The 24,538-nt window shown below is 34.6% G+C and overlaps 1 protein-coding gene across 6 annotated transcripts in view; it reads left to right on the plus strand.

Moving 5' to 3' along the window:
• Nucleotides 1-219: 219 nt before the first annotated feature.
• Nucleotides 220-24,538, plus strand: part of LOC134527355 (zinc finger protein 431-like) — a 58,163-nt gene continuing 33,844 nt past the window's right edge. Inside the window, exon 1 of one of the 6 annotated variants that reach the window (XM_063359968.1) lies at nt 220-505. The gene's annotated coding sequence lies outside the window, so the exon portion shown is untranslated. Of the gene's footprint in view, nt 1,214-5,270; nt 8,067-24,538 lie in introns of those variants that run through there. The other 5 variants (XM_063359964.1, XM_063359966.1, XM_063359965.1 and 2 more) reach the window with 5 other exon arrangements.

The raw sequence follows: 24,538 nt of genomic DNA on the forward strand, positions 1-24,538 counted from the left end.
ATTTTTTATTAATTTATTGATTTGATTTTTGAATTTTTCCATTGCAAACAGTGCCAAATTGCAATGGCGTATGACCAAAAAACTGCATTAGTAAAAAAATTCACCAATATTTTTGTGTTTATAATATTTTTGTTATTTTTGTTTTAACACATATATTTATTCAATTGTTTGCAACAGTATTTTTTTTGTTTTTTTAACATTACTTACCAGATATCTTTGTGCATTTTTTACAGACTAAAAATTTGATGCGCTACGTTAGATACATTTAATAATGTGTGTTTGGTTTTCAATCAAAGATAATTAATTAATTCCACTGAATGATTTTATTTATAGCTTAATCTATATTCTATTTGTCTAATTTAGTTTGTAAATATTTTACCTCTTCACTTTCTACTCTATGCCATGGCTTTTGTGACTATAATTTTCCTACCAAGGTCCTCTCTTCGCCATATTGTTTGGTCAGGGCTGGCAACTTACCGTTGACGTTAATATATTTTTGGGATTGGTAAATATAATACTTACGATTTCGCTGTATGTCTTTGTTAGGAAGAATTTTACGTAGCCAATGTTCTTACGAGTACTGCATTTTTGTAGCTAATAAGTGTTAAATATGTGTTATTTCATTTATAAAGCGTGGAGAATGTTAAACCTTTGCCGTACTATTGGGTCCCAAGGTATTTCAAGCTTTTTGGTAACTCATTGGAAGGGTTTTATGTATTCGTCCGGAGGGGAATTTAACATAGTTACACAATTTATCCCTGCTCAAACTAGTTTCAGAACATCGTTGAAGTACGAAGCAGGTATTTTTCTTTCGAGTTTGAAAGTACGTTGCCTAACGGTGGTGTGCCAACTATGTTTTTAAAAAATTGACTTTTTTTTTACCGGGGACATGTGTTATGGTTATTTAATTACATGTTTCACGATTTTCTGGGTGTTGACGGACGTGTTTTTAATGTTGATATTGCTTTTAAATTTTTAGCGCCTATCAGATAGAAGCTAATGATGAGTTTTTTGTTAATACATTTTAAGTAAATCGCACATGCTAGTGGAGGCAAAACTATTGAACTTAATATATCGTTTTATTACAGTACTTTTACAATATTGGAATTACAATTAATCGAATATGATTTAGCAATATAATGGCGAGCAAAAGATAAACCGTTTAATGTTAACCATAATCAAATTCGTTATGTCTACAATATGTATTTTTTAGGTATGTGTTGATTTGTTAAAGGGTACTTAGTACTTGGCCTGTGTTTACAATTTATTTTTAAACTAGCTTGCAGATTAAAATGAATATTTCTTGTAATATTCTGGTGTGCGTTTAGTGAATAGTTATCAAGTTTTATTTTTTATTATTATTACTTAACCTGCAATTGGGCTTTCACCCGGTGGCAAGAACTCCCACTCACTCCCCTCTCCCCCCCCCCCTCCATCAGCTTTCTCCTCAGCTCCCTCCCATCCCTGACCTCCACCATTTCCTCCCCCAGCCCATTCCACTCCCTCCCCGTCCTCACCAGGAAGGTGTTCCGCCCTCTCTCTGTCCGCCTCCACACCCTCTGGAGCTTACATCTGTGGTCTCTTCGTCCTCTGTACTCCCCTCTATGTACTTTGCTTCCCAATTGCCCCCATCCCCCTTCCCCCTTCAGCACCTTGAACATCCTGACCAACCTTTCCACTCTTCTTCTCCTCTGTAACGTTTCCCACCCCAACTCCTTAATCATTTCCGTTGGGCTATGCAGTTTCCCATCCTGCCCCTCCCTCCTTCTCCACATTCCCATCACCCACCTAGCCGCTCTGCGCTGCACCCCTTCCAGCTCCTTCACCTCAGTCACCAGGTAGGGGTCCCAGACCGCCGCCGCATACTCCAACATTGGCCTGACCAATGTGGAGTATGCCTTCTCCTTTGTCCTCCTCCCAGCTCCCTGCAGGGTCCTACCAAGCAACCCCAGCGCCTGCCTTCCCCTCCTGACCACCCCCTCTATGTGCTCCGCCCATCCTAGGTCATTTTTCAGTGTCACCCCCAGGTACTTATATCCTGCTGCCTCTCTTATCTCCTGCCCCTTCCAGTAATATACATTTCGTGTGACTTTCCTCCTCTTTGTAAATCTGACAACTTTTGTCTTACCAACATTCAAGGACATTCCATTTTTCTCCGTCCATTGCTCCAACCTTATCAAGTCCTCTGTTAAACATCCCCCTTCCCCCACAACCTCATACACTACACAGTCATCTGCAAATAGCCTCCATCTGGCTTTCATGCCCTCCCCCAGATCGTTTATCATAATTGTGAACAACAGAGGCCCCAGCACACTCCCCTGTGGCACCCCCGACGTCACTTCCCCCTCCTCGGAGCTTTCCTCACCCACTCTCACTCTTTGTCTTCTATTCCTCAGGAAATCACCCACCCACCACAACACTTTCTTGTAGGCTATAAAAATTATGTAAACCTTGTGAACCTCAAATTGTGTTTAGCTTTTGTTGAGTGAGGTAATTATTGGTAATTATTAATAATTGCGGCTTTTTATAACAGAAAGGAAAAAAAAAAATCTGAAAACATGGTTTTTACACACTACACATGTCCCTATGCACCTTAAGGGATGGTTTGTTAATTTGTTCTAGTTTGTGAAAGATAATAGTTTATAACTTACGTTACAATACCAGAGTTGGACGTCACGGCTTTGCGGAACGAAAAGTAATTTAAAATACTTGATATATTTTTAAGTACTAGAGACATCCCAAAATTTACCCTGAAAACATTTCTTAATTCCTACTGGTTTGTGAAAAATAACAGTTTAAAGCTTAGTTATGAAGCCAGTGTTTTCACACTGCTTCCAGTCATTGTTTGTCCGTAATCGTGTACATCTTTGTTTAGCACAACTGTAACCAACTATGGAGAATAAAAAATATGCTAATTCTTCCGTTTCATATATTGAAGTTTATCCCTGAATCCTGAAGGTTTGATCCTGTGGTACATGATGCCTGCGGTTTTAATTCAGTACGTCGGGAGATCTGTAAAACATTAAATTTTTTCATGTAATGAATTTTGATAGTTAGTTGAATAAAAAATATTTTTGTTTTTCAATTTACAATCATAATTCTTTCTAATTTTGCAATTTCTTTTATGTGCAGGATCTTTTGACGTTTGAACTAAAACAGAAAGCATCATGTACCACAGGATCAAACCAACAGTATCATGCCATCAGGATTTTCCTACATACTGAATTAAAACAGCAAGCAAAGCCAAAACGATCATGCCATCAGGACCAAACCTTCAGGATCCAGGGATAAACTTGGATACTTGAAACACCAGCCCTATCAAACACAGAATATTTGACGGCTGTAATCAAAGAATTCCCTGAAAATATTTCAAAATTCAATGTGCCAGCTACTTCAGTGCATAGCACATATTCCTCACAGAAAATGAACGCTGACAATTCAATTCAAATTTTTGGCTCCCATTACATTAGTTCGTTACAGTTTGACTTAAAATAGTATGTAATTTAAATGCAATGTAACAGAACAAACATTTAGTAATACAGTTATTTATTTTAATAAAACAACAAACATGCAATATAAGCACTAAAATTTCCTTACAATTGCAATACAGTCATTATTTAAACAGATTTCATCATTACAACACCTACAATGACTAAAGTTCTCCAAAAGAAAATTAAAAAACAATACACACAGGTAAACAATGAATGTCTGCGTTTGCATGAATACATATACGTATTGTAATGTAAGCTATAATAAAATGTTATAATTTCAGAAACCTGTAGAAATTGAAAGCCTTCCTTTCAGGATTAAATCTGGAACATCTCTAGTATATGTAAAACATATATGCCTATTTTTCGCTGGTAAACAATGAATGGCGGCGGCAGCGTAAAAGCACAGGTATTGTATTGTAGGATTAAAATTTTAATTTTTCGCAAACTAGATGGAATTATGAAAACATCCTTTCAGAGTAAATTTAGGGACGTGTGTAGTGTGTGAAAACCATGTTTTCAGATATTTTTTCTTTCTGTTCTAAAAAGTCGCCACGTCCGATAATTATCTAAGTGATAAATTGAGGGTGATTCTGAAGAAGTCACTTATGTGAAAAAAAATTACAAAATGTTTTTTGGTAAAAGTTCCGTATCACCTTTCCAAATTTATCTCTTGATCCTGTTGGCATGATCCGGTACATTATGATCCTGTGGTATATGATGCATGTAGTTTTAATTTAGTGTGTCAAAAGATGCTGCCCATAAAAAACTTGTCATAAAACAATGAATAATGTTTGTAAGTTGAATACAAATTATATTTTCCTTTTTATTCAACTTAATATCATAATTTATACTTATATCATAGTTTTTTGTTATGTGCATGATGTTTCGGCTTACTAAATTAAAACAGCAAGCATCATGTACCACAGGGTCATAATGTACAGGATCATGCCATCAGGATCAAAGCTTAAACTGGTACATGATACAGAACAATTACCGCTTTTTAATTTTAATGTGTAATTAGGTTATATATTGCAAATAATATGTTTTTGTGATAATAGTCAATTGTGTTAGAGTAGCTACATTAAAAGTGGCTTTGGTTAAGTTAGCAATTTTTAACACTTTAAAATTGTGTGTATGGTGTGATAGATAAAATTGTTTGAATAATTGAGTTTGGAATTACTAATATAAAATGCAGTTAACCTAACCAAACATTTTTACTTTTTAGTAGTAGTATTAATGTAGCTAAGGGTAATTCCATATCAAATCAAAACAGGGTATAAACCTGACCACCTCAGAATTTTATGAAATTTGGTTTGAAGGTTGTTATACAGATTAAGAAAAATCCCAATTTTTTTCAAATATTTCAAATGGTTTCAAAATTACAGCTATGTAAAGTTTCCCAAAATCTGCCAAAAAAAGTAACCGACATTTTTAAATCACCATAGCTTTTCTTCTAATTGAGCTAGAGAGATGGGAGTAGTGTCATTTTACTCAGTTTTAAATACTCTTTCATTTGATGTACAACACAACATATTTTGTTATAAAAAGTCCATTTTTGAAAATTAAAAAAAACTAATAATAGTTTATACTTTTGGTAAGTGATTCTCAAAATTTCAAAGTGGGAGGCTCATATATGTTATTAGTTAAATAATAATTTTAAAAAATGATGTTTTATAAGTTTTTGTTTCAGATTAATACTATGTACCCTAATTTTACTTAATTTATTTACGATGGTGATTTAGTATTACCATAATTAATTATGTACTTAGGAGGGTTGCTTCTAAGACAACAATTTAGTTATTTACAAAATAATTTTTTTTAATTAAGTTGGAAATAGTTTTTATAACTTACTTTATTATGCATTTTATTTGAAAATATAAGGAGACACTCATAAATAACAATCAGCAGAGTCTGTTCCAGATGATTCTTCAAGTTGTGACATGAAAGGAGACTAATACCGGTAGTGGGTAGCCTGTTGATTGTTTCATGAGCTGACAAGAGCCTCACAGTCACGTTGAGACAGACTCACTCTCAGTTCTCTCTACTGTCTGTGTTATATTGTTTATCTGCATCTGCAGTTGGTATGAGTAGGGTGTCCGTACAAAATGTAGGTGTTTAAAAGTGGACAATCTTTTGTGCTCAAATAAGTTAAAATATAAGTTCTATTAATTCCTTAAAAGTAATTTGTATTTAGTGAGTGTTTACAAGAATATTATTTTCTTAGTACTACATGATAAACATTTTTTGAAGCTTTTTGAAAAACACAATAAAAATACAATAAGCTTGGCCTATATAATGTTAGTGAGATGGTCTTTTTCCAAAAGTTTAAAAAATTGTTTAAAACAGACAATGGAAAGTAAAAACAAATTCATTAAATTCAATATTTTAACCTGCTAAACAAAACTAATCACACAATTAAGGACAATAAGAGATTGAGAAATGTAACATCTTGGATGTTAGGTTTATATCCTGAAATACCTAAAGAATCCAAAATTTTTGATTTTTGTATGAAATAAATTGGAAATTTAAAGGTAGATAATACTAATCAACCTGACCCCTCTGGCCTGTCTTGTTTTCCAGTCAAAACTATGAGGAATACAGTTCTCAGCCACATGACCCATCCTTTTCTTTAGATCCAAAAATTGTAATAGGACACAATACTTCAATAGTTGAACTAGATGAGTATTTTATTAATGTTAAAGAAAATTCGCTTTAAGCATTATTCTACAGAGAAAGTAAAAAAGATAAACTTTGCATTGAAGCGTAAACTCTTTTTAGCAGCTGAAGATTCATCTAGTGATGATGACAATCTAGGTGAGTCAGTTTTACCAAACCTCAAAGAAAAGTTTTCTACATCAACAAATAAAGTTAAGAAGTTAATGATATTTAGGTGTCTCTCAGATAAATGGGGCATTAGAAAAATAATGTGGGTATTTAATGCACCAAATTATATAGTGAGACAGGCAAAAACATAATATTATAAGAAAGGGGTATTTTAGAAAGCCACTGTAGTCAATTGGAATGGAATTAAAACAAAAATGTCAAAACGACTCATATTGTGTAAGCTGAAGGAAGCTTACTTATTGTTTAAGGAAAGATTCTCAAATATTACACTAGGTTTTTCAAAATTGGCTGAGCTGAGACAAAAACATTCCATACTGGCAGCCGAAAGTGGTACACCTTCAGTCTGTGTATTCACAATCCACCAGAACTTGAAGTTAATGATAGATAATACGAAATTAAGAGTTTTGACAAACGGACAACTAAATACATATAAACACTGATTGGCAAAATTTCTGTGTAATCCACCAAACATTAATTGCTATACAAGTGAATTTACAGAATGCCCAGGTGTTGCCCCAATTTGAAAAATCATTTAAGGGGCTTTTGAAGAAAATCTTATACAAAATATCACTTTTCATCAGTGTGTGTTTATTGATCGTTGCAGTTTCAAAACTTTACAGAAATCTAATGATTTTATAAATATTTTCTGTGATAAACTGACCATTTTAATAAAGCACGATTTTATTGCAAAGCAGCAGTCATTATTCATTAATGACAAAAAAGAAAATATTAAAGAGTCTGAGTTTGCAGTAAACCTAGATTTCTCTGAAAACTATATTGTCGTTCGGACGAAGCTCAAAGTTTCCACTGGGCAAGTGATGATGTGATAATAAACTAATTTGTTATTTATTACAGAGAGAATAATATACTTAAGCATTTAAGTTTTGTTGTAATTTCACCATGTTTGGAGCATAACACTGTTTCTGTGCATACTTTCCAGAAAAAAAACTTGTTGAATTCATAACAACAAAGTTTCAATCAGTGCCAAAAAAAAATTATTACTCAGAAGGATGCGCTGCACAATATAAAAATAAGAAAAACTTCATCAACTTATGTTATCATAAGCAAGACTTTGGTGTAGAGGCAGAATAGCATATTTCTGCTACTGCCCATGGAAAAGGACCATGTGATGGAGTTGGGGGCTCAGTGAAGAGACTTGCTGCAAGAGCAAGCCTACAACGTCCATATGACGACCAAATTTTAACTCCTGTCCAACATTATGAATGGTCAGTTGAAAATTTATCTGAAATTAATTTCACCTTCTCCACATAAGATGAGTATGTTGAGTCTTAAGAAATTTCTGAATAACCGTTTCAGCCAAGCAGTAACTATTAAGGGAACTTAGCAATATCATGCTTATATGCCTGTAAATTCAAGTGTATCAAAAATACATGTAAAAATATTCTCTGAAGATACAACAAAGAAAACAGTGACTATCCAAAAAGCCCTGAAGTTAGTGGATATATAACCACTGTATATGACCAAAATTGGTGGCTGGCATGTGTGTTGAAGAAGAATATGAAGATTAACTAAAAGTGACATTTATGCATCCTGCTGGTCCTTCATCATCATTTTTATATCCAAGACAACCGGACATATTGGATACCACTGACAGATGTACTTTGTAAAGTTGATCCCACCACTTTTACAGGAAGGATTTATGTAATAACATCTGAAGAAGCCATAAGAACTTCACGAATCATGAAGTTCTGAATAAATTTTGCCTAAGATGTAAGTGTTAAAAATTTAATTTTAATTTCATTATTAATGTAATATAGTTAAGAAATCTGTAGTATGTAGGCTGACTTAACAGTTTCATAAAACAACCTTTTTAAAAAATTATTTTATATTTCCCATGTGCTGTTGCTGAAAAATGCCATACTGCAGCAATAAGAAAGTTTTTCTTGTGGTGACACAAGTTCAGAAAGTTTTTCTGTGTTAATATTGTGCACTAGACCCATATGAAAATTATAATATATTCGTGGGAGTTCTCTTCAATCTCTGCTTCAAAAAATTTTAAAGTTTTTTCTGAAACAGGTAGACAGCAGCTGTGTTGTGTGTTAGACCAGAGGTTCCCAGACTTTTTTTCTCATAGACCACTTTGAAAATTTAGCTGGTTCCGGTGGACCCCCTGCAGCTACATTTCTACCATATTCCCAAAACTCAACAAAAAATGTGAATATTAGATCTTACTATGGAAATTTGCATTGCGGCTGAGTTCCAACCACAAATTAATAGTTTTCAAAAATTAGTTAGAATTGATTGATTAATTTTTTAATTGATTGTGCTGTGAGTGGATGTCAAAAAAGAAAAATTTGGCCAATCAAAAAAGTGATTACATCCAACTTCACTTTTTCGACATCTACTCACAGCACAAGGAACCAATCAGTTCTCTCTTATTTCATTTAGAAAACTCCCCATTCGGAGTGATAAAAATAAAAAATATTATATATTTTTGTCTTGTATTTATTCAAATATGTAATTATTACACTATTAATTATTATTGTTATCGTATTACATTGTAATATGATAACAGTCATAATATAATTAAAATTAAACATTAATAACGTAACGTAACTTCTACAATTGCAATCACAAAATTGTCATAATTTTAATGGGAGTGATGTACTTGATGGATTGACAGAAAATTATCAATATTTGTTTTCAGTTTTGTTAGAAATAACTGCAAATCTCCCCATTCCATGATATTCAATCTGCTCTTTTTTTTTTTTTTTTGTTAAAAGGTTTGTAACGACACTAAAACTTTTTTCGACAAGATATGACAAGGGAAACGCAATCAAAAGCTCAGGATATTTTTCGGGTATTTCTGCCTGCATCCAAAATGTTTGAATCCATTTTTAAATTTCACCTTCAGTTCGAGCAGCTCTTCTTGTAATATCACATTCTCCACTTCTGTGTATGAACCATGGTGGTATTCCCATCGTCAGAATATCTTCAAATCTGATTTTGAAGTCATCATGCAGGGCAATTAAATGTTGAACGTATGTCTGAATATCCTCATCAAGGCATTCTACCTGTGACAAGTTTGAAAACTGGGAAAATTTGCGCTGACTATATTTTGCTTCATAAATTTCAATTTTCCAAGAAAAACTGAAATTACACCCTTTGTTTTTATTAAATTGAGGCTGTCCCCTTGTAATTGTAAGTTAATGTCATTAAATTTTTTGAACAAATCTGTCAAATATGCAATGTCTGCTTTGAAATTGATCAGGTTTTCTTTTAAATCTGGATCTTTACTTTCCAGAAACTCTAAAACTGATTCAAAAAGTGAGTAAAATCTTGTTAAACATGCACCTTTCGACAACCAGCGTACTTCAGTATGTAAGAGCAATTGTTGGAAGTCATCGCACAATTGTGCAAATAAACGTGTATTCAACACATTGCTTCTTATTTTGTTAACGGCATAATCACAAATTTAAGCAATTGGTGCAATCTATCACTCAAATTTTTCGCTACAAGATGTTGTAGGTGGATGACACAGTGAATTGCAGTTACCTCTTGTATAATTATTTTAAGATGGCTTATAAACCCATATATCGCCTGACCATGGCAGGAGCTCCATCTGTTGCCACTGAAATAACGTTTGTGAATGGAATCGATTTTTCCTTAAAAAAAATTGGTAGTCTGTAAAGTTGGTTTACGGACGATAGTTTTACGTGACAACGTCATAACAAAACATTGATGAAATGATTGATCCAGAAGAAAAGGAAATATATTCGGCCTGAGACTGAGCCGTAATAGGTTTTTGCAACCAAACCATTTAGGCATTAAAAATATTATATTTTTTGAATAAGAATTTGTTTTAATTTTTCAATCTTTTTGCATGATAAAATCTACCTCTGCATACATTTATGAATAAAATTGAATCATTTTGATTGAATTATCACTATTTTGTATGGATAGAAAGGAGTGAAATGAAATGTGCAATTGAATTAATAAATTTACTTTTATTTGCATTCATTAATTCAAATATATTTATTACTTTTGAAATATTGTGTGCGCCATATTTATTTTTACAAGTACAAAAAAAAATTTCACAGCTGCCGGGTACGCTAACCACACGCCCCCGAGGTCGTACTAAGGTTCTGTAGTTTCAAATGTTATATATATATATATACTTTGTTCACGGTAGGGGTATAATATTAACACGATTTTATAACAAATATGCATCCGAAATACACCGAACTTATTTATAATTTATAATATTTTTTAAAACATTGTGCAAAAGATCCCGGGTGTAATTTGAATTATTATGTGTAACTGTAAAACACCATTGTTGGTTCAAAACGTATTTGAATTTTCAACATTACTTTTGAATAACCGTACCGATTGTCCTGAAAATCGGTGGACGATCGTTAAATTACATAATATTAATAATTCAAACGACGAAAATATAATTGAAAAGTCAAATCGATGGTTGTTCCAATCGAGTGGAAGAGAGATGCCACGCATGCGTACAATGAGCAAACAGAACACATCCGTAGTGGGACACTTTTTCGTGCGTGCAGCCGGCGTTCATCGATTTATTAGACGTCACGTCAAAAAATCAGAACATTAAATATTGATTCACCTTTAGTGTCTTGTCTCCAAAGTTTTCGCGAATAGTAGCTCTTCATGAATTTCTTCGTCCATAACAAATTGAACATTACCAGGTAAAGTTGTTTCGTCCAGTTGAATAGAAAAATGAGTTGTTTGCAGATAATTACACAAGAAACTTTCAACATCAGAGCTCATTTCATCAATACGTCTTTGTACAGTATTGTTTCCCAAAGGAATTCTTTTGAGTATGTCTAATGGAGATTTGTGCAGAACAGTTTTTATAACCCTTTCAACAGCGGGTAAAATTAACTGTTGTCCAATGGTGTTCTTTTTCAGATTTTGCTATAAGTAATGAGATATTGTAAGATGCCCTCAAGCCATTATCGTTACTTTCAGATGTTAAAGCAAACATACTGTAGGTTGTTGTTTTGGTACATTCCTACTGAACTATTACCTGCTGAATGCCTTTTGCTTCAATGGAGATTCAACTTGTTTCATCCTCAATAGAAGCAAATATGCAAGCCTCTACCGCAGATGGATCAATTCTTCACTAAATATTTTAATGTGTTATAACTAACAGAGTACTAATATTGTGCTAATATGTTTTTTTAATCTTTGAAACAACCAATTTTATCTGATCTTGAAGAAATAATTTACACTAATTGTGATTCATACAAAGATTGCATTTGAAATTTTAAAAGTATTAGTAAAAAAAAAATACCTAAAAGTCCTTTGTTCTAGTTTGTAAGAATACAAGAGTTATTTTTTTAGTGAAACTAAGGAAGTGCTTGAATTTACAAGAAAATTCACCGTCTGAGACATGATTTTATTGGAGTTACATTGGATTATATTGACTCAAAAATATTTTTTTAATGTCGGAGTATGTCCAGCTGTAGGAAATTTTAAATTTGTTAAGTCGGAAGTGTGCATCTACAATTTCTATGCAAAAACCTTATCTTATATTCCCAGTGGGGCACACCAGTAGTAGCATGATGCAAGGCCACTACAGCTGATGGGATTTTATGTACACAAATCAACTTACTGTGATACTGTTAGTGAAAGTTATGCATTTATTCGTGGTCTGCCATCCTACTGAATATTGGTTGATGCGAGCGTTCGTGAGAGGAGACGTAACTGATGTGATGACTGTGCTCGAAAAAGTTGCGGCAGCCATTCTACCTCCCTCTCCCCTTGTAGCGCGGCGTGAGGGGAAGCGGGCAGCAGGCTGTTAGAGGGCCCCACCAGATGGTGAGCGGTTTCGTCGATGCAGACATTTATAGCTAGTATTGCCATTGAGAATTCTCAGTGTTGACATGCTGCTCAAGTGCAGGAATCAATGCAAGAATTTCTAGGGCATGTCCGACTGTTGAGTTCCTGAAATTTTGATGGTTTTTACTCGCAAAAAGGTAGGTTGACAAAGGCAATTTTCGTGATATTCGCAGGGTCAGAAAAGTGTAAATTCGGGCACAAGACAACTTAAACCCACCATACAGATGTCGACTGTACTTTTTATTTCTTTCCTGCGCAAACAAAAAATAAAAATCTCAAGTACTTTTTTACTGAGATTTATAGTTTTAAATGTCTACAGTGCCTTTCTTCTAACGTTCAGACGGTGCCCTTAAAGAGAAATTAAAAGCAGTTTCGAATATTTTAAAACAATTTTGTTAAAACTAATAGTATTCAGTATAAACCCAGCCACTCGTTAAAACTATAAACTACTCAAAGTATCACAACATCCTCATAGGAAATTATTCAAAATCTAGTAGAAAAAATAAAGCATTTTTGATTTTTTGAAAGAAAAAAAATTGGCTAGTTTAGTTACATTCAAATTACTGTAAATTAGTGTTGATGGTTGGTTTGGTTAGAGATATTCAAAATACTAAACAGAGTTTTGTGTGACAATTAAGGAACATTAGTAAAAAAAGAACTTTTTTATTTATTCCATGCTGAAGCCCCTTAGGTAGCTTACTACAATTACTAATTGGCATTGTAACTAGAATTGATACAGTGTTAATGCCCTGTCTAGTAAGCATTATAGTGGAATCATATGGGAAGGACATAATCTGACAGCAAAATATCATGTTATTGTGAACGTGCAATTTTTAACCAAGCAACACATATATTTTTAACTTTTATCCTCATAAGATTTACAGTACATATAAATAGCATTCAATGTTTACAAGATTGTTTTAATGAAATTATAAAAAAAGTTATCAAATAACAATTAAATGTTTATTTGGAAAATAATTGTATGAAAACAAATTTAAAATTTTGCAAACAAGTTTAATAATGAAAACTTTAAAATCATACTATGTAGTAATGATTTTATCATTACACTAATCAGCCAGCATTGTAAAATAAAATATTGATTCTTTTTTCAGTAACTTAACACCCAAGCGACTCAAGAAAAATAAAATAAATTTATAATGGAGAGACTTGCATCTGCAAATTTTGTCAACCTACTTTACAAATGCATTGAACGTGATTGGATGGAAAATTATAATTTTTTTTATTTCACATTCATCTCGTTGGGCCTTCCTACTTGTTAAACAGCTGAATTAAGGATTTAGGTTGTTTATCATATGCAGAACAATGGTTAGGTTGTTCACTATCATTTAAATAACTAACTTTTTATTCCTATTAAGTAGTATTCCTGTGTTTACCATATATGTTTTACTAGCTGCCCGACCCGGCTTCGCACGGCTATACTAATGGAAAAAAATTAAGCCTCATCTCCCATTTACAGTAATGGTAAATAAAAAATAATTCAGTGAAAATTTTTTACAATGCTGTATAATGTACCGGAGAGAAAATGAATAGCACCGATGGTTTCCCGACTAGTGCACGCAACGTACAACTGATGTACCTGTACTTCGCTACGGCAGTATACAGGCAGATCACTTGCGCCGCTCATTATACATGCCCCTCCTTGTGGGTACGCCACTGCCGCGCGATGCCCGTTGCCATGGAGATGCAGAAGGCATGAACAATGCAAAATCCTGTTCTCATGCAGACAAAGTACCCACTGTTGCCTGGTTTTAACCACCCTTGGGATCTAATTTTCGGAAAATGTCATCCTGCGTAACATAAGGAACATTACTGTGAAGTTTCAAGTCTGTAAAATATATATATACTTGAAAAAAAGGGCAATAAAAAACAAATTAAACATAGAGAGAGGAAAACAAACAATAGTTTAGGTTTGCGATTTAAAGTGATAAAAAGTATTTAAATACTAATTGAACTCTTATGAGGGTACTGATTGCTTCGTTGTTAATATCACACTGGTGTTTTTTACTTGTATGGGAAAATTAAGAATGATAAGGCATCTAGTGCGTGGCAACAATGTTAATAGGCAATAGGAAATAAACTTCCAGCACCTGCGGCATTGTCAACACACACTTCGTACGTGTAGTTCATGTTGTATCTAACCCCCTCCAACGCATTTGATTCTAAATTGGACTTTTAGTAAGGATCCCTAATGTTATTGTTAATATAATATAGCCTTTAGCATTCCTCGATAAATGTACTATCCAACACTGAAAGAATTTTTCAAATCGGACCAGTGGTTCCTGAGATTAACGTGTTCAAACAAACAAACAAACTATTCAGCTTTATAATATTAGTATAGATGATCTTAGTTTACATTGGTTCATGCTTTCTATTTTCTGATGATTTTCTGGTTTTATGGTGAATAAGCCGCGAGAAGTAATTTTTCCTTATTTATTTGGATGGTTATATTATTTTTATATGCTTTCACATATCTTTTAAGCATTGCTTTTTTTTCATTATTCGTAAATGCATGTTAAGATAAATTTCTTTGGTATTTTTTTATTTTTTTTTGCGAGGGTTCTTTGTTTGAATGAGCTCATGTAATAGTTAACCTGTTGTGTAAGATAGAGTTCGGAAGTTAATCAAATTGCTGTTTCCATGCACCATGACTGGCTTATATTTTTCCATGTATTTTTGTGATTGGTTGAGCGCCCTTTGTCCTTTCCTAGTAGAGACAATGTTATCACATTAAAACGACAGCCAATCGGAAAATACTTTGTGATTTTTCTTGTAATTATTGCCGGAAAAGCCTGGTTGAAAAGAGGTAGGAAATTTGTATACTGCGGGGTTTTTGTGAGTGCTGTGCTGAGATTGGGTGGTGAAGCCACACATCTGCCTCTTCCCTGCGTGTTGATGTAGCTGCATGCCTTGTTCTTCAGTCATTGTCTGTATGAGGTACCGGTCTGTTGCGTATTGGGCGGTGGCTCACAAATAACATATTAATGCGAGTCTATTAATGTGGTTTAGGCGCTGCGGTATATAATCAACTTTTTTCATGTTTTGGAACGTTCAATTATAATTTTTTGACCATAGCTGTTGGTATTAGCCCAAACTTTGATCGAGTAAACTTTGTCTTTGTCCTGAGGATTGAGTTCTTCGGTTTTTCCCATGTGTTGCAAGCAACCACTGGATTTTCTTGTGAGCTAGTTTTGAAGATTTTTTTAGTACCTACGAACAGTAAAATTGTATTTTGTAAGCGGTGAAGAGGCTATGTGCGGACTTTACGTGTATTTGTTCTCATGGTTGCAAGATGGTGGTCATGATAACTGAATATTCTTGAAGTATTAATAAAAATACTTTAATATCAGTTTGTGTCAGAGAGACATTATTTCTGTAACCAATTGCCGATAGTAACATTTCTCCTGGAACTTAACATATTTTTTCAGTGCCCAACTAATTTGTTTAAGTGTTTATGAATGTGCACCCTAGACCAAAAACATTGAGCTAGCTGGGAGGTTTGGAGTGTTTCAACTCTCTTGTGATTCTTGGGTTACAAAGGATTTGAAGAGTCTGGAGTAGCATCAAAATTGTTTTTTTGTAACAAGATGTTTGTATGTTATTGGAAATGTGGGTGTTGTGAACTGTTGTATCTGGTTGCAAAAATGAGTGATTTAATTTTACTGTGTATTTTGTAACATTGGTGATTTTTGAATTTATTAATATCCATTTTTCCCAGGTGAGGTTTTCGCACATGTTACTAATTTTGGCATTTCTTGAATTTTTGAATGTTTCAGAATTTTTTGAACTGATATAGGAAATCTGTGGTTATTTAAAATTGTCTCTTGCATTTTTTGAATAGTTTATAAACCTGGTTGTAGTCCGGGTTTATAAACTACGCAAGGATTGCAATAATGCAAGAAAATCACAGTGGTTTATAAAGCAAGCAAGTCTTAGGTTGTCACCTACCCTATAACTGGAAAATGTGAATCAGTAGAAAACAAATTTGTGTCCTTGGCTTCTTTTGATAATCCATGTTTATGATGATAACTTTGGAAATTTTCAATAATTTTATTTAAAAGTTTTATTTTCTTTCATTGTGCTAAAGTTTGTAACAGTAAAATGGTGACGTATTTTAGAAAAAATAACATTGTTGCCTTCTAGGCACACAATGTCTGTAGCTTTTAAAGTTTTCGGATTACTTCACTTCAAATATGGAAGGGGGAAACGCGTGCCAAATTTCAAGAAGTTGGAATTTGGTCAATATTTGTGTTGTGTTTCACATACTAGTTAATAAAAAAAGTATTTGAAACATAGTTATTGAATTTTATGCATCATGATTTTTTGCATTCTTGCTTAGTTAATAATCCCTGCTTTAGGCTTTAAGTAAAGAGTCAGTATTTACGAAAACTGGTTGTTATTGAGAAAACCTTTTAAAATGACTTCATGTCAAATGTCACTATAAATGATTTAATAGAAAAGTTAGTATAAACAAATATTTTGATAAACAATGAGCAAATATTTTGATTCCTCAATAAATCATCCGAGTAATTTTTTTAGTGGACCGGTAATTTAATCTTTTGGGTTTTATTTTTTTTTTTCCCCTTAATAATATTTTTTTGAGCAATTGCAGATAGGCAGTATTTAAAGTGTGAGTGTTTGTTACCAGTGTTTACTAAGATAGTTTTTACTTAAATTACATTTTGAAAGGGCATAGTACAAAGTATTTCTTATAATTTAAATAGCAAAAAGGATAAAAAATACCACATTTATTTAACATCGGACGGGGCCTTGCCCAACGAGCCTGTTAAGACTAAGCTCCCTCCCCAGCCATTAGCCTTTCCTTCCTGGCTGTTTTGCTGATGCACGTGACATGTGTTTGAATAGCGCGCCACAGACCACCACAAGAGGGCGCAGTACTATCAGTGCATCGTTGTCTTAAATAGAAACAGTAAATTATATTGTAAACCTTCCCTGTGCCAAGTGTTTTGTGTGCTGCTGACAATGTAAAGTATCTTGTTTAGTTGTTTTAAGGAAATAAGTAACCTGAATACAGATGCAGCCGATCAGTCCCGAGCATAGCCGAAGTAGTAACTGTTTTAAATAATAAATTTTAATTTACTGTTTTCTTTAAGCAAAAAGGGCATAAAATGAGGTGTCTTAATTGTAAAAGTGCTTTGTGTGTTCGTATTTTAAAAACCGCTGGCACAAATCCAGATAAGCATAATCGATTCCTAGTTCGGTGCGAAGATGCCATTTTACTCCGAAGAGCGCGCTCTGCTGGCATCAGTCTATTGTTATCACTGGCCGAGGTAGGACGTACCAGCACCCCGGGGATCTCATCCATTTGTTTAATTTCATTATCTAAATCACTTTCACTTTCATCCTTGGTGCCTGCCTCGGTCGGCAGTCTGCTTAGTTAATTAATTAATTTATAGATTACGTGAATCCTTTTTGTGCTACAACGGGGGTGGCCTGCACCACACCTAAGCCGATTCATGCTTTTAAGCTTTTCGACAGTTAAAATATGGGGTTGTAAAAGAGCGTGCACAATATTTCTAGTGAATAAAATAGTGTAAGAAAACCATATTGCTCTCTGACCATGTGTAACCGCCCAGTAAGTCTCAGGTGTGTGGGATGCTGAGAGCGGGCCAGTTCTGTGTAATTTCTGGATAGCTAGTAGGGTAAAATCTCGTCCCCACACAAATGACGTTACACCCTGGGGGAGTCTCAACCAGGTCCGTGTGCCCTTCTCATACGGTGGCGCCCTATTAGCGACATAACATCCAGAACGTACCCTCCAAGCTTACGGCATCATAATAAATAAACTAATTGGTTGTGCTTCTTAATAAACATAAAATTTTATTTTGATAGAAAATTGACAGAAACATATTGGTTGTATAATTTTTTTTATATGATGCACATTTTGCAAGTTATTGTAGTATTTTTTAGATTTCAAGATGTTAATCATTTGTTTACTGCAACTTGCCATACCCTTTCAACCTGCTTCAGTCTGTACTTCTATATGAACAATCATCCTGCATCTTTATAACCTGCTTTACGTATACTGTGAACGTGCCCTGCCATGTTCCCCACAAACACCTCAACCAGTGTTGCTACTGGGAAAGGTCAGGACATTCCATGTATCCTGGAAAAGTCAAGGAAATCAAATATATTTCTGGAATTTACTATACATACTATGAACAAACACACACACTCTTACACTGTTAAAATATATAGTTTTCAAATTGTTTAAGAAAACGTGTTTTTTCTCCTGTAATTTTTAATTCTATCACTCAAACATGACAGGCAATACAGCATTTAACAAACCATAATAGACCTTATTGCGTGTCCTGCGATTTAGACTAAACGTTAGGCACTGATCTTGGAATAGCATAATGCTGTGATGTACATTGTGACCAATGGCCATTTTGACTAATCAATGTGGGCAATAGATGGAAAAATTGTTATCACTTCCATGGCATGCTGTGATGATTTCATTAGTATTTTGTAGTATTGGTAAGTTCAAAAATAGTATTTTTTATACATATATACGTACCTAGATTGTGCATATAAGCTACAATCAGCTAGAATGTTTAATAACTTTGCATTTTATAAAATTTGTTTTGAGAAGACTACCATCAGATTTGGGGTTAACAATGTTTAATAAACATATAGCTTAGAACCTTTATCAGTAAATGTAGGAGGGGGGGGGGGGGAATAAATTTCCTCCTGGTAAACCTGGCTAATAGGCAATTGGAATACCTTGACCTTGACTCCAGATGTTCTGCCGCAGTGATTTCTGGTTTTACACTTTTTAACGTTGTGCAACACAAGTAGGTTAATATCTAAATTGAAAGGAATAATAATGTAATAATCAATTAGATAAACGGTTTGGATAATAAGTGCTGAAAATATATATCTTCAAATGAAAAGTGATACCATGGATCCACCTGATGTGTGTAAACAAAAATGACAGCGATTTTGCCTTTTGTGATTTTCCTATTGCCTGCTTCGAAATGGTTGAATGTTCAGAAAAAGCTTAACTATTAGAAGATGAAATATCTTAAATTGCCAAGCAGTAGCCTTAAAATGTTGTGAATGATAATTTTGTGTACCTACTTGCCACAAGTTTTTATTTTTATTGTACTAGCTGATCCGACAGATGTTGTCCTGTCCAAATTTCAATAAAAGTGTTGGTAATATTTTTGTGAATTTATGAAAAGCTATCATTAATGTGTAAACAAAGTAAAGGTGAAAAGAAAAAAGGTATTCTGAATAATCATTGTATTTATTAACGATTGTGGCCATAGATATTCAATTTAAGGAGGAGTACGTTCAGAATTATGGATATTAGTAAATTTTACATGTGAGATGAATTCTATCGGCAGTACACCGTTGAAATGCTGGAAATGTGTGATGTGCCTGGAATGTGATCATCTTGGAACCATGCGGTTTTGTTTCAACACTTAGTCACAAATGAATGAAGTCAGAATTGCAATTAAACAATAAAAAATAGTAATATTTTTATTCTATTGGTTTGCTGTGACATCATTTCATTCACTGCAATGCTTTATGATACACAACATTTTTTGTTTTGTTTCCAGGCGCATAAACAAACAAAAAGTTGATGTTTTTCCGACCCGGGAACAGGCGACATACAATTGACCATGCTAGAAGCATGGATTTTCAAGGTTAATATTGCAGACATTCAATGACTGCCCTTGTGATTTGTTTATAGTCACTGCAAATGCAATCTGCACCGCAAACTGCTAGCATTTAAAGTAGAATGGCATGTTGGTAGGAATCATTGGAATTCATGGTATCAAAACTTTTCTCCTTTGTACTTTTCTTTTAAGAATTGTTGCTTCGATGGCATTGTTCATCAGTTTCTTCACCACAAGTCGGGTGCCATTACAAATGGTTGATATTTCTCAACATTATGATTACCGATCCGACTTTCAATTGGAGATTGTGAGGTGGCAATCCGGGCAATTCCAGCGAGTTAAAAAATTTAGTTGGATAGTTGGCTAGTAACGGTATCCACCAATTTGTACTTCATCAATATTCCAGCAATTTCGCTTTAAATCTTAAAATTCAATTCCTCGACTTCAATGTTTTTTTGCAGCCAATATATCACGTTTACTCAACCAATCATGATTTTTGTAATTTTGAGCAGGTTTGAAAATATCTTTCGGATGAGTTCGGTTTTTGATACTGTGAATTGGCAAAAATTGGCAGGGCATGTATGTAATGCAGCCAGTCAAAATGTCAGTTGGGATTATGCCATTGTTTTGAAAATACTTCTCCAGATTGGTCATTCTGCTACTCAACACGCATGTTTCCACTAAATAGAGGACTTCAAAAATGCATTAAGTTCATCGGCTGGCGTTGACCGTGGATTTACTGGCAGTGTTTGGCAAAATTCACCTACCAAAAGAATCATTGCACCTCCAAACCAGTTTTCATAGTTTCGTAGATCTATCGGTCTAATGCCTTCAAAGAATTTTTATGCACCTTCGTACATTCATCCCAAACGATTAATTTTCATTGCAGCAAAACTTTGGTCATTGCACAGTTCTTCGAAAGGTTGCATGTTAGAGTTTCATTGATTTGCATATTCAACAGCAACTTGAGTGCTGATTGAGCTGTTTGACCACCTTCCAATAATGTAGCTGCGATTCCTGATGAAGCAAGTGCAAGTGCAATTTCATCCTGGGAGCGAATCATTACCAAAATCAATGAGATAAAAAATGTTTTTCCAGTTCCATTGTTTACAAATTTCATGACAGAGTCATGCGCATATTTTTGTTGACGATTCAAGAGCGGAACATTTGTACGAACTTATTCTCTCGATGCATCACAATCATATTGTTTTTTGCGTTTTAACTTTTGATTAAATGTGTCGTGCATCGGATGATTGGGCAGTGTAATGCCTAATTGAGGTAATACCTTGTTCTAAATCATCAAGCACATGTCCTCAATTAATATCAATGGCTCGTGAATTTCCTCGCTTAATTGCAAATATGGATTTGAAGTTATAGTAAGCATCTTGTCATATGGCGGGTTTTCAAATCTGCGTACGTTTATATCATGGGCGCCACCACGTGGATCGGCATGTGGACCCGGCTACCGACTCTGTCCCAGGGCCGTGACGTGACCCATGTGGAGCTAGGCTCGACTCCCCCGCTAGCACTCACCGGCCCGCTCTCAGCGGCGGGCATGCTGTGTTACTGCTCGTGGGGTCTTGAGGCGCCCCACACACCTCCGTCTCTGTGCTGGGAAACTCGTGGTCGAGAATTAAGTGCAACGAGTCTAGTGAATATAGAGCTTTATTGGCGACGACACGTACACTCAAGACGCACACAGAAACAGCACATAGTCCAGGTTTCTTGCTGACTAGGACACCGTGTGGCCCAGCTCCGATAGTATAAGTGCACCGATTAATCTAAAATTGCTCCGGGGAGCTTTAATTAATTAAGTTAAACAGTCTGCTGCCGGGATAGGCCTCGAAGGTTGATTAAAAAAGGTTTAAAAAATATCTACGATGGCGGATGTTAACGGATCGGTTACAAGAAAATGTTGAAGTCGACTAAGTGCTGAGGTGCGTCCTACCCCGCACTGCGAACGGAAGAGACTGCCCCGGGCCCCGGGTGTCATGGCTGCAGGAAGTGCTGAACTTACTGTTAGTACATTAATATTAAAGACAGTTAAATATAACTATTAAAACCTTTTAAAAATTGCAAGTTAATTAAGATTTAAGGATTACATATTACAGATATTTAAGAATTACATTATTTAAAAAACATGCAGACTCCACTGCTCCAGTTAGGGTGGGCGCCTAAAGGGTTCGCGCAGGGCGACCGAACACACGCACACACGCACTTGTTGGCGGGAGGCTTGTAACAGAGGGTGTTGGTGGGAGGAGAGGGGGTAAGCAGTGGCGTGAGGCACATCGGGCTTAGGGAGTGCGTAGCCCTGGTTGACGTCAATCTTATGCAAAATATCATCAGACATGTCATCTTTGTATTTAAACCATAAATCAATCAGTTTCAATGGGAAATATGTTGAGATAATTATCGAAAACAATTTTCGTATTTCATGAGCATTTGACAAAATCATATCATCTCTGAGGGTGTAATCCCAATGATTTTCATTCTCTAGCAATCACAAACTTTGACAGGCTTCTTTATATGTGCCACACTGTTCACCATTAAGATTTCGTAGATGTTGGAATGAAGTTGGGCCACATACGTTTACTAATAGCAATTGCAAATAGAAACACTCGTCTTTGCTTGGATGGACTGTAAATGTGACCTAATGCATCGGTGGAAAATACATGTGGATAACCTGGAACTGGATTTCCTTGTTTCTGTTGTTGAAATTTCTTTGACGATTGATCCCAATTATAATAGCTTGGCATTTTGGAGTATAGCAGAGTTCTGGCAAAGTAATCATTCTGGCACATTTAAAAAAAAACTGGTCAATGTTGAAGATTGTGGTCTATTAGCTGATTGTGATATGTCCTTCGCAGTGAAGTATACTCTTTGGCCATTTTCCAGATGTACAGCCAAGTGAACAAAAGTGGGATGTCTTTCATGAATGGCAAATTAAAAAAAAAAGTGTCAAATTGCTTTGTTACTGCTAACATATCGGTCATTGTGATATTGAGTGACTTCAACATTTGAATTCTCCGCTCCAACTCCAATCACAGCCATGTCACTTCCTTTGGTCACATACTTGCAGATGTATTTGATGGATTTCACGGAATGGAAAGATTCAACGTTAATGTGCGCTTCGAATGTCTTTGAGAGTAATAGCGAATACGGAACTATCCAACAATTATCAACTTCAATGTTCTTTTGATTCATTTGACAATTGTTGATCTTCCATTGTCCGCATCTTCCATTGATCGACGACAATATAGTGGATAAACGTCATTTCCAGTAATTGTTTCTGCTGCTAATGCTCGTGGGTAAAGCTGTGAACATTTTCCATACACAGAGCATTATTATTTAATTTTCCGCATGGGCCATGAATAATGTTCTTAGTAACAACCTCATGCAAGGATTGATCTTCTTCATCTAGAATTTCTGCTGATATCACATCAATTTCATTCTGTCTTATCTTCTCAATCAACCCAAGAGAATATGTGTGTGTGGCAATCAGTGTTTCTGCCACACCACTGAATACATCCAGCAACATGTATCTCCAAACATGGAATGCTTCACAATGAAATACATCAGTGATTTCAATTTCGGTTTGAAGACTCAATGGTGATGTCATGACGATTGACCAGAGAATAACTCTTGTTGAATATTTATCCACTGTGGATTGCATGTGAACCTGATAAACAAATCTGGGGTTCCATAATGACGAATATACGTCATGGCTCGAAGTTAGATATACTCTTCGGAACTGAGTTTTTCTAGTTCAATCTGATTAATTTCAAGCTCTGTTTCAATTTTGATGTATATATGACAGAATATTGGTGAAGTAGACCCTGATATTTCAAGGTATGAATGTCCTCAATTTGATGAACCATCAGTTGATATGAATAATAGTTCATATAACTCGCTTTTTTGTTTGTTTTGGCACCTGTAAATAAATTTTTGTGTCAATTAAAATAGCTTATCTTATTGTATTAGAAAAAATATAGATTTTTCACTCACCCGTAATGATAACCATCTTCACCTTGCCAAAATATTATGGGATATTACAATGCATCATATGATCTGTGTGTTTTGTACACACGCTGCAGCTGATCGTTCCGCCGATGTAGAATGATATTACAGGATTCCATATTTTCACAGACGACGACAATGGCGACATCAATTGTTGGCGCATTGAAATATCTTGCTTGCACGATTATTCAAATTCATTGTCTCTCGATTGGTTTCTACTGACCGATGATGTCCATTTGCATTTTCTTTTTATTCTTGTGTAGCCTATGTGCTTAACGTGTTTTTGATAATCAATTCCGTTCATTTTAATTTCATTCTTTGTGTTGCTCTGCAGTTTGATTAGATCAAAAATTTGTTTGGTTTGTAGCATTGCTAGTTCTGTAACCTAAATTGTTCCATCTTATTGGTAGAATTGCAATATGATTAAAATGTGCTTCATTCAATACAATTGTTTCAATTGTGACACATTGAGCATTGTGAAAAAATACAATTCAACTAAAAATTGACAATAGATTAATTTTTAACTTTAACAATGATTTATAAACGTTTATCACCTCAAAACTCGCCGTATTTTGAAATTTAATCTGTAAATTTGTTTTTTTGAGATAAAACTACAAAAATGTTTTCAAGAAAACATTCAGATGAACGAACAACAGATTATAACATTTCAACCACGGGATGTGCACTCATTAG

The sequence above is a fragment of the Bacillus rossius genome, chromosome 1 (assembly GCF_032445375.1).
Source record: "Bacillus rossius redtenbacheri isolate Brsri chromosome 1, Brsri_v3, whole genome shotgun sequence".
Lineage (NCBI taxonomy): Eukaryota > Metazoa > Arthropoda > Insecta > Phasmatodea > Bacillidae > Bacillus > Bacillus rossius.